The sequence below is a fragment of the Octodon degus genome, unplaced genomic scaffold, assembly GCF_000260255.1.
Source record: "Octodon degus isolate 3935 unplaced genomic scaffold, OctDeg1.0 scaffold00019, whole genome shotgun sequence".
In the NCBI taxonomy this organism is placed as follows: domain Eukaryota; kingdom Metazoa; phylum Chordata; class Mammalia; order Rodentia; family Octodontidae; genus Octodon; species Octodon degus.
In genome coordinates this window covers 24,334,315-24,342,833 of record NW_004524595.1, presented here as the reverse complement: position 1 = coordinate 24,342,833, position 8,519 = coordinate 24,334,315, and positions in this window count along the sequence as shown.

The following is an 8,519-nucleotide window of genomic DNA, read 5'->3' as shown; positions in this document are numbered from 1 at the left end:
ACACACACACACACACACACACACACACACACACACCATGGGTAATGTTCCCCAGTAGAAAGAGATCTCATCTCATCCACAGAGAAGAAGAAAAAGGAGGAGAATGCCTCACTTTGCATGAGATCAGGGAGATGCTTAGTGTTGGAAGTGGTGAAAATATTTTTAGAAAAGCACCACTCAAATAATGCTCTATTAGTGCAAATAACAAATGTATTTAACAACAGTTAACAACAGGTAACAAATGTGACAAATAATAAGTGCATTTAACGGCACTTTATATCTTTAAAATCCTCCAAAGGAGGGAAAAGCAAGTTTCATTGGATAGTTTCCTTGTCAAAGTTACACAAAAAGAAAAAGATTCCACTGGGCCAGTAGCAATTCTGTTAGTGGTAGGGAAAGACTTCCTATGCATTAACCCTCCTCTCTTTCATTTCTCTCATACCATCCATGAAGATTTCCACGGGTAAATGGGTGACAATTTGGTTTTTGTTATATTTTATTTATTGTTTTGTCACATTACAGTATTGCAATCATTTTTATAAGAATATTTTTGGTATAAGTAATGAATCATCTGCATTTTCATTAGTTTTTGTTTGGAAATTCACTTGAATATACAAGTGCTTTTTATTACAAATGTGTTTCCGTAACTAACTGTGCATGCAAACTAAGATTTTACAGTACTGAAAAAGGAAAAAGAAATTTGGTACAAGACCTTGCTCAGTGTTCAGATGTCCTAACACATGGCCATTTAATTCACATGCTGCCTCTAGTCACAGACACACATCAACTCTAAGGAATCCACATGGACACAGGTCTGCTGGAGAGAAGCGACTCTCTGTATTGATCTGAAATGGGCTCTCAGTGACTTTCTCTTGACTAAGTCTTTCTCCTATTATTTCATCTCAAAGAAGACAATGAGCACTTCCCTTTTGTCACTGCACTCATACTACACAGCAATGCAATGAACTGTTACACGTGTCCAGTGAATATTTACAAATGCATAGAATCATAAATTAATGCATGAATGAACTGATGAACAGATAATCTCTGGAGCCATGTAAAGTAATTCCAGTACTAAAAAGTAACTCTTTTATATTAAGCCTTCAGTTTTTCAAGATGAGCAGTTTCTTATTCCAAGCTGTTAATCAATTTCTTCACTCTCTCTTTAGTCATGCATATGCAAATTCCAATCTATTAATGCCTCTTTGAATCTAGCCTCTCCTATGAACCTATGACTCCATCCCAGGATCTTAATGATTTTTGTTTTTCCAGTTTGATTTATTTTTACTTAATTTTGGCCAATGCATCACACAATTACCTCAAAATAAGTTATCAAGCAATCTAATATCAGGATGTTCCCCAATACTATATATTTGTGAATTCATACATTTTATTAAGTGTGTAGGTAAAATTTAGATATGCATATACAATGATAGCATTGATCATAGGAGATTTTTGCCTGTACATAATGTCTTAGTTCCTCTTGCTCCAATATTCCCTTGCCCTCTTCCCCTGCTTATCTATAGAATTTGTTTCCTTTTTATCCATTTTTCTTTTTCCCCCCTCCATCTCAGTACTATTTCATTTTAAATAATTACTTCTTATTTAATAATATTTGTTAAGCATTTTTATTCTTCTTTACACTTTAAGTTTCTCCCACTAGAGAAACAATTGGATATTTACATGTGTGTAAAATTTATTTCTCTTAAGAATATGGTCTCAAGGTGCACCCATCTAGCTACCCATTTCTCAAATTTCTTTATGCAGAGTGGTACTCCATTGCAAAAGAGAAACTTTTTTATCCATTAATTAGTTGATTGGCATTTGGGTTGTTTCCAAAATTCAACTACCTCAAATCATGCTGCTGTAAACATGGATGTGCACATCTTGTATGATGTTTTTAATTCTTGTCAGATACCAAGAATGTGAAGAACTCAGTCAAATGGAACCTCTAGTCCTCATTTTTTAGGAATGTCCACAACGATTTCTATTGTGGTTGCATGGATCTCCCACCAACAATGAAGAAGGCCTCCTTTTCCTAGTAGCCATATTATCATTCATTATTTGTAGATTTGTTAATAGATATTCTTTCTGGAATAGGATAGAATCTCAGCATTGTTTTAATTTACATCTCTCAAATGACCAGTGATGCTGAAGATGTTTTAAATATTTGCCATTTGTACTTCCTCTTCTGAGATGTGTCTTCATTTCAAATGCTCATCTCTAGATTGGGTCTTTAAACTTGGGGAGCATCTGAAACTTTTCAATTATTTTTTTCTTCTATATATTAGTCTTTTGAAGAACAATTGGCTAAGTTTCTTTTTTTCATTCTGCAACTTTGTTGGTGCTTTCTTTACTGTGCAAAACTTCTTAATAAAATGATATTCCAGCTGTTAATTTTTTGTAGTATGTCCCTTGCCATTGGGTTTTTTTACATGAAGCCTTTGTCCACATCTATGTCTTAAAGAGTTCAACCTTTTCTCTATTCCAGAGACTTAGTGGTTTTGTTTTAATATTATATCTTTGATCCATTTTGATGTTATTTTAGTGTATGGAGATAGACATGTACCTGGTTTTTGTTTTCAGCAGATAGAAATATGTTTTTTCCAGCATTATTTACTAAATAGGCCACCTTTCTTTTCTTTTATTTTCTTCAGAACCAGAGATTGGGGCTGGGGAGGCCAGAGCAAGGGCCTGAGTTCAATCCCTGGAACCAAAAAAAAAGGACCAAGGATTGAACTCAGGCCCTTGTACTTGCCACGCAAGCACTTATTCTACTGAGCTATTGCCCCAGCCCTAGTGTATCTTTCTTCTAATGAATGTTTGTGATCCCCTTTGTCAAAGATAAAGTGGCTGAATACACTTACAGTTGTACCTGCATCTTCTAAACGGTTTCATTGATCCTCAGGTATGTCTGTTGTCTAAGACCAGGCATTTTTTTAATCACAGTAGCTCTGTAGTAAAATTTCATGTCAGAGATTATGATACCCTCTGCCTTATCAATGTTTTGTCAGAATTGCTTTAGCTATTCTATGTCTCTTATGGTTCCAAATGAATTTTAAGAATGTTTTCTGAGTGCTGTGAGGTATTCTAATAGTATTTTGATTGGTATTGTACTAAATCTATATAACTGTTTTTGGAATTTGGCCAGTTTCATTATGTTGTTTCTTCCCTTCCATGAACAAGGGATATCTTTCCATTTTCTTTTCTTTATCTTTATTTTTCTTTTCTTTTCTTTTCGAGTGTGGGTTATCAAACTCAGGACCTTGCATTTGCAAGGCAGTCACTTAAGCCACTGAGCTATCTCTCTGGCCAGGGATAGCTTTTCATTTTCTGATATCCTTTACAATATGCCTTTTTCAGAATACTTTAATTTTCATTGTAGATATCTTTAACTTATTTTATTAGAATATAAATGAAATTAGTTCTTTGAAAGACTAAATAAAATTGGCAAACTTTTAGCCAACCTCATAGAGAAAAAGGAAAGAAAAAACTCAAATTCATGCAATTAGGAATTAAAAGTGTGAAAGCATAATAGATCATGCAGATATCCAGGAAATCATGAGTACCTACTTAGAGAGATTGTACTCAAATAAGATGTAAAAGATAATAGAAAATGACAAATTCTAAGGTACATATACATTACAAAAGTTGAATCCAGATAATAGAAAAATTCTACTTAACTCCTATCAGTGTATGTAATTAAAATCTTTCCAACAAAGAAAGTCTCATGTCCTGATGAATTGATGCTGAATACTGCAAGAAATTTACAGATGATTGAATGTCATTACATCAAATGTTTTTAATGAAATTGAAAGGAAAATCATACTCCCAATGTTATTGTGGGAAGCAAGCATTACCCTGATGCCAAAATCAGAGAAGGATGCAATCAAAAATAAGAACTATAAGCCAATCTCTATAATTAATATAAATGTAAACTCTTCAATGAAACACTGGCAAGCAGAGTGCAGCAAATCATCAAGAAGATATACACCATGTTATTTAATCCAGGGACAAGAATAATGCAAGATAAGCAAATCAATGAATGTCATACACATATTAACAGATACAAGGACAAAAGGCATATGATCATCTCAATAGATGCAGAAATAGCATTTGAAAAAAGTCCAAAACCCATCCATGATAAAAATATGACACAAAATTGGAATAGATGGTCTTTACCTCAATCTGATAAAAGCCATATATGACAAATCAACAGTAAACAACATACAAAACAGTCAACACCTGAAAATTTTCTCTCTAAAATTAGGTAAAAGACAAAAATGTCCATTATCATCATTGTTATTTAATATACTTCTGAAAATATTAACCAAAGCCAAAATTAGACAAGAGAAAGAAACAAAAGAATAATGACAGGACAGGAAGTTAAATTATCATTGTTTTCAGATTATATGATTGGTAGAAGACCCCAAAACTCCACCAAAAGATGGCTACATTTAATAACCAAATTTGGTTGCATAGCTGAACACAAAGTCAACATTCAAAAATCAATAGCATTTCTGTACACAAGTAAAAAACTCACTATGAGAGAAATTAAAGCATTTAGGGGCCTGGGGAGATAGCTCAGAGGAATAAACACTTGCCTGGCAAGTGCAAGGGCCTGAGTTCAATCTCCGGTTCTGAAAAAAAAAAAAAAAAAAAAAAGAATACACACCATTCACAACAGCTTTGAAAAACAATAAAGTACTTTGGAATCTTCATATATTTTCCTTTTCAAGAATGTATAAGCTAGATGCAATCTATTTATCTAATATTCCAAAATAATTTTAATAATGAATTTTTCATCCAACTGTTTCATCTTTTAGTTTGAGGAATTTGATATAGTTGTCCCTATTGTAACATGTACACATCAATCATATGAGGCAATCACTAGATATTTTAAATGATGAAATCTATAGACCTGATGAAATGACTGACATATCCGGTGTCATTCAGAGTCCGGACGAGCATGATATAAGAGGTACTGAGAATCACAAGTTCAAAGATAATCTTTAGAGAAAAGGTTTTCTTTTGTCACTTTACTATCTGCTGTCATCATATCAACATGCCACAGACAGTCTAGCTAAGAGAAAACTGGGACTTCTTATCATTGTGCTTTATGATAATCAGTGGTACTTTGTTTTTGGCTTGTACACTGACAGTTTAGCGCTCACCTGACTAGAGTAAATTTTTTTGGACATCTACACAGCATAAGATTTTAGACACATTATTAAAACTGAAAAAGAGAAAGGTTATTGATGCTTTGGTTTTATCTTCCATCTCACAGATGGAATTTAGAAATGAGTTACAGGAAACACACAAGGCAAGCATATGCCAAGTAGAAAGAAGTAGGTCTTGAAAATATCCATGGGAAGCCCATGCCACAGAACAACTAATTAGTGTCTTCATTAGCGCTTAACAACAAGAAATATGAGCTTGGAGGGAGGGAGCTCCTACATTTCTCCAGAGAGATTAGAAAACAAAGTGCTCCTTGATCTGATCTCGTCTGTTCCTCTCTTTTGTCTTTACAGACAAAGAGGAGACATAAATAAGCTCCCACCTTCTGCTAAGGGCTGCATGATTGCCAATTATTTAAATGAATAAGGAAGAGAAATGACTGCTGGAAAGTGCACTTAGAAAGGAGCAGAGAGGCTAAAATACCTATATCATGGTGATAGATTCTATCTCCCCCGACTTGCAGACATGGGAACATTTGAGGTAGAGACCACGAGGCCTGAACTATAAATTCTTGTTGCATAGGCTGGACTGCAGAGGCACTTAGCAGTAGTAGCTACCGAAATTCAGCTCTCAGATAAGTCATAGTAGGGAGATTCTGCCTAGTCCTCACAAAGCAACTGAATATTTCCTTAGAGTTGGCCTTGTCTTGAAAGACTATAGTGACGTAACATTTACTAAAATACTTTTATTGCCAGGATTTCCCCTAAAAGTGACAGAATTTAGATATGTATCCCAAGACTTCTCAATAAAATAATAAAAAGCCAATACTGTAAAATGGAAGCTGTGCTGTGTAGTTTTCTGAACCCTTATATATGAACTGGTGCACAGATAAGGAAATTGAGAGAGTCAAACTGTCCACGCATGTGCAACCAGCCAGTGTCAATGCTGTGGTTAGTGTCCCTGCACCTGACCTGTCTGTGTTGTAGTCATCCTTCTCAATCTCTTCTCTAGCTGTCAACATGAGACATGTTGTCCCAGGAATAAGCCTCCATCTGAACCATGAGCATGCATTGTCACCATCAGAAAATATGTGAAGTTGTTTTTATTTATTCACCATTTAGATTCTTTGACAAATAAATACCAGGGAATTTAAGTTGATGTTTAAATATCTAACCAATCCTTTTCCTGTCCACTTACTTACACACTAGGATGGACCAGGTAGGTTAGTTTTATTTTGTTTTCTCATGCCCTTTTATTTTCTTTTTTTTCCTTCTGGAAGGATACATAAAATATGAAAATGTATGCTTATGCTTATTTCATGCACACAGCTCAGTAGCCCTGAATACATCATGCCCTTCACATTCTCAGGCAACCTTCAGTGCTGCTTATCTCCATCTAACTTTTTCACTTTGTGAAACTGAAACAGAATCCATTAAATATCTACTAAGCTTCTGTCCCTAGGCTCTGGTTCCCACCATTCTATGTTGCATCTTCATGAATTTCACTGCTTCTAGTATCCTATATAAGTGACATTGTACAGTGTATTTTTATGACTAGATTATTTTACTTAGAATAATGACCTCAATGTTCATGCATGTTGTAGTAGGTGCCAGAATTTTCTCCTTTCAAAAGCTAAATAATATTCCCCAAAAGTATATGTATAATTTTCCTTTTCTAGTTTATTGATGAAAGTTGCATTTCTTCCACCTTGGACATAATCTTTCTCTCTTCAAGCACAAATTCAAAAATATGCATAATGTATCTAATAATAATAATTTTATTTGATTTTTAAAGCAGTTATAAAATAATAAAAGTGATTATACTGGCCAATTACGATAATTATTGGGTTTGTATGTATATTTTTTCCTTTTTTATTTTATTTTATTGAGAAAAAATATAAATGAGATACTTTCCAAGCTGATTAAGAAGAAATTTTCAATCATTAAAACACTGCACATTGTTTTCTTCTCAGCGGTCATCCATAGCACAAGAAGCAACCAGGACATCCCGTCCAAACACTACTACTACAAATCCTCTCACTGAACCAAGCAAAAGCAGCCGTACATCTATCCTAACTATTCTGTATATACAAATACAAAATGGTCCTTCCTCTGTATCCCCCTCTCCAGTTCAGTCCTGTCAGAAATGGGTATTCTATTGGCATCTAAATATTACAGGTACTTGAATTCAGCAAAACAATCTAACACAGTCCAGTAGTCCACAATAGTAGGGTGTTGTCCTTAGAAGTTGTTGACTAGAGCCTTTCACAGCTCAGCATATTAATATGGCTTTATTTATATACCTCTTTTTTATATTTTTATGCTGGATGGTTAAGACCAAGATAAAGCAAGACATATATAACAATAAATGTAACTTTTGTATCTGATAAGGTCAGTCAAGTCCCCTCAGGATTTATCCTGTAACCCTGTACGGCACTTTGTAGATCCTTTGTGAGTGTCAGCCATGTAGATGAGTCACAGCCAATGCTTGACCAATTTCCTCTCTGTGAAAGCCTGAAAGTTTTCTCTCCATGTGACCCTCCTTGGGCACAGTATACATCAGCAATCACATTCCTCTGTGGCTCCATAATCTCCTTGATCAGAAAACTTGGGAAACAACAGAGTTACATGATGCTACAGTACAGGTTTTCCTATATCTTCAGTCTTCACTGAACTTGAGAGAGGCTAGGGCCAAAATGTTGGTGGACATTGCAGCCCTTCCTTTTCTCCAATTTTTGATCTACAAACTTAAGCTGTTAACCCTCCAAAAGAGAAGCTTATTATTACCCTGCAACATATGCAGTTCAGTTTACCCTAACTATCTGTCTAAATATCGAACATCTTAGGCATAAGGTGGAACAGGTATCTTCCATCAAGTACTGATGTGTTGAAACTTAAGTCCTTATAGAATATGAAGAAAAAGTATTTAGAAAATAGGAATAAACATGTATTTTTACACAGAAATTTAGAAATCTAACCATATACAACATTTATCAGGACAGTCTTGTGGCTTTTTTTTTTCTTTTAATTGTGTCTCTTTTTTCATTTACTACTCATTTAAAAAAAGAAAAATAAAAAACAACAAAAAAAAACCTTTTACTTGTGAGACAGTATGGTAATAATTGGAATGTCATGAAAAGAAGTATGCATTTAGAAGACCAGAATGACCGGCATTCCAAGCGTGACCCTTCTGTTACACATTGCTATCTTCAGTGCAGTTGCTTGGTACACAGGCATATATAGTTAGACAGGTGGAGAATCCAACCAACTGACTGCTAGTTTCAAAAACCTGCTGATGTTTCTCAGGATCATTGCCTTGCCCATCTTTTGCATTCAAGTGTA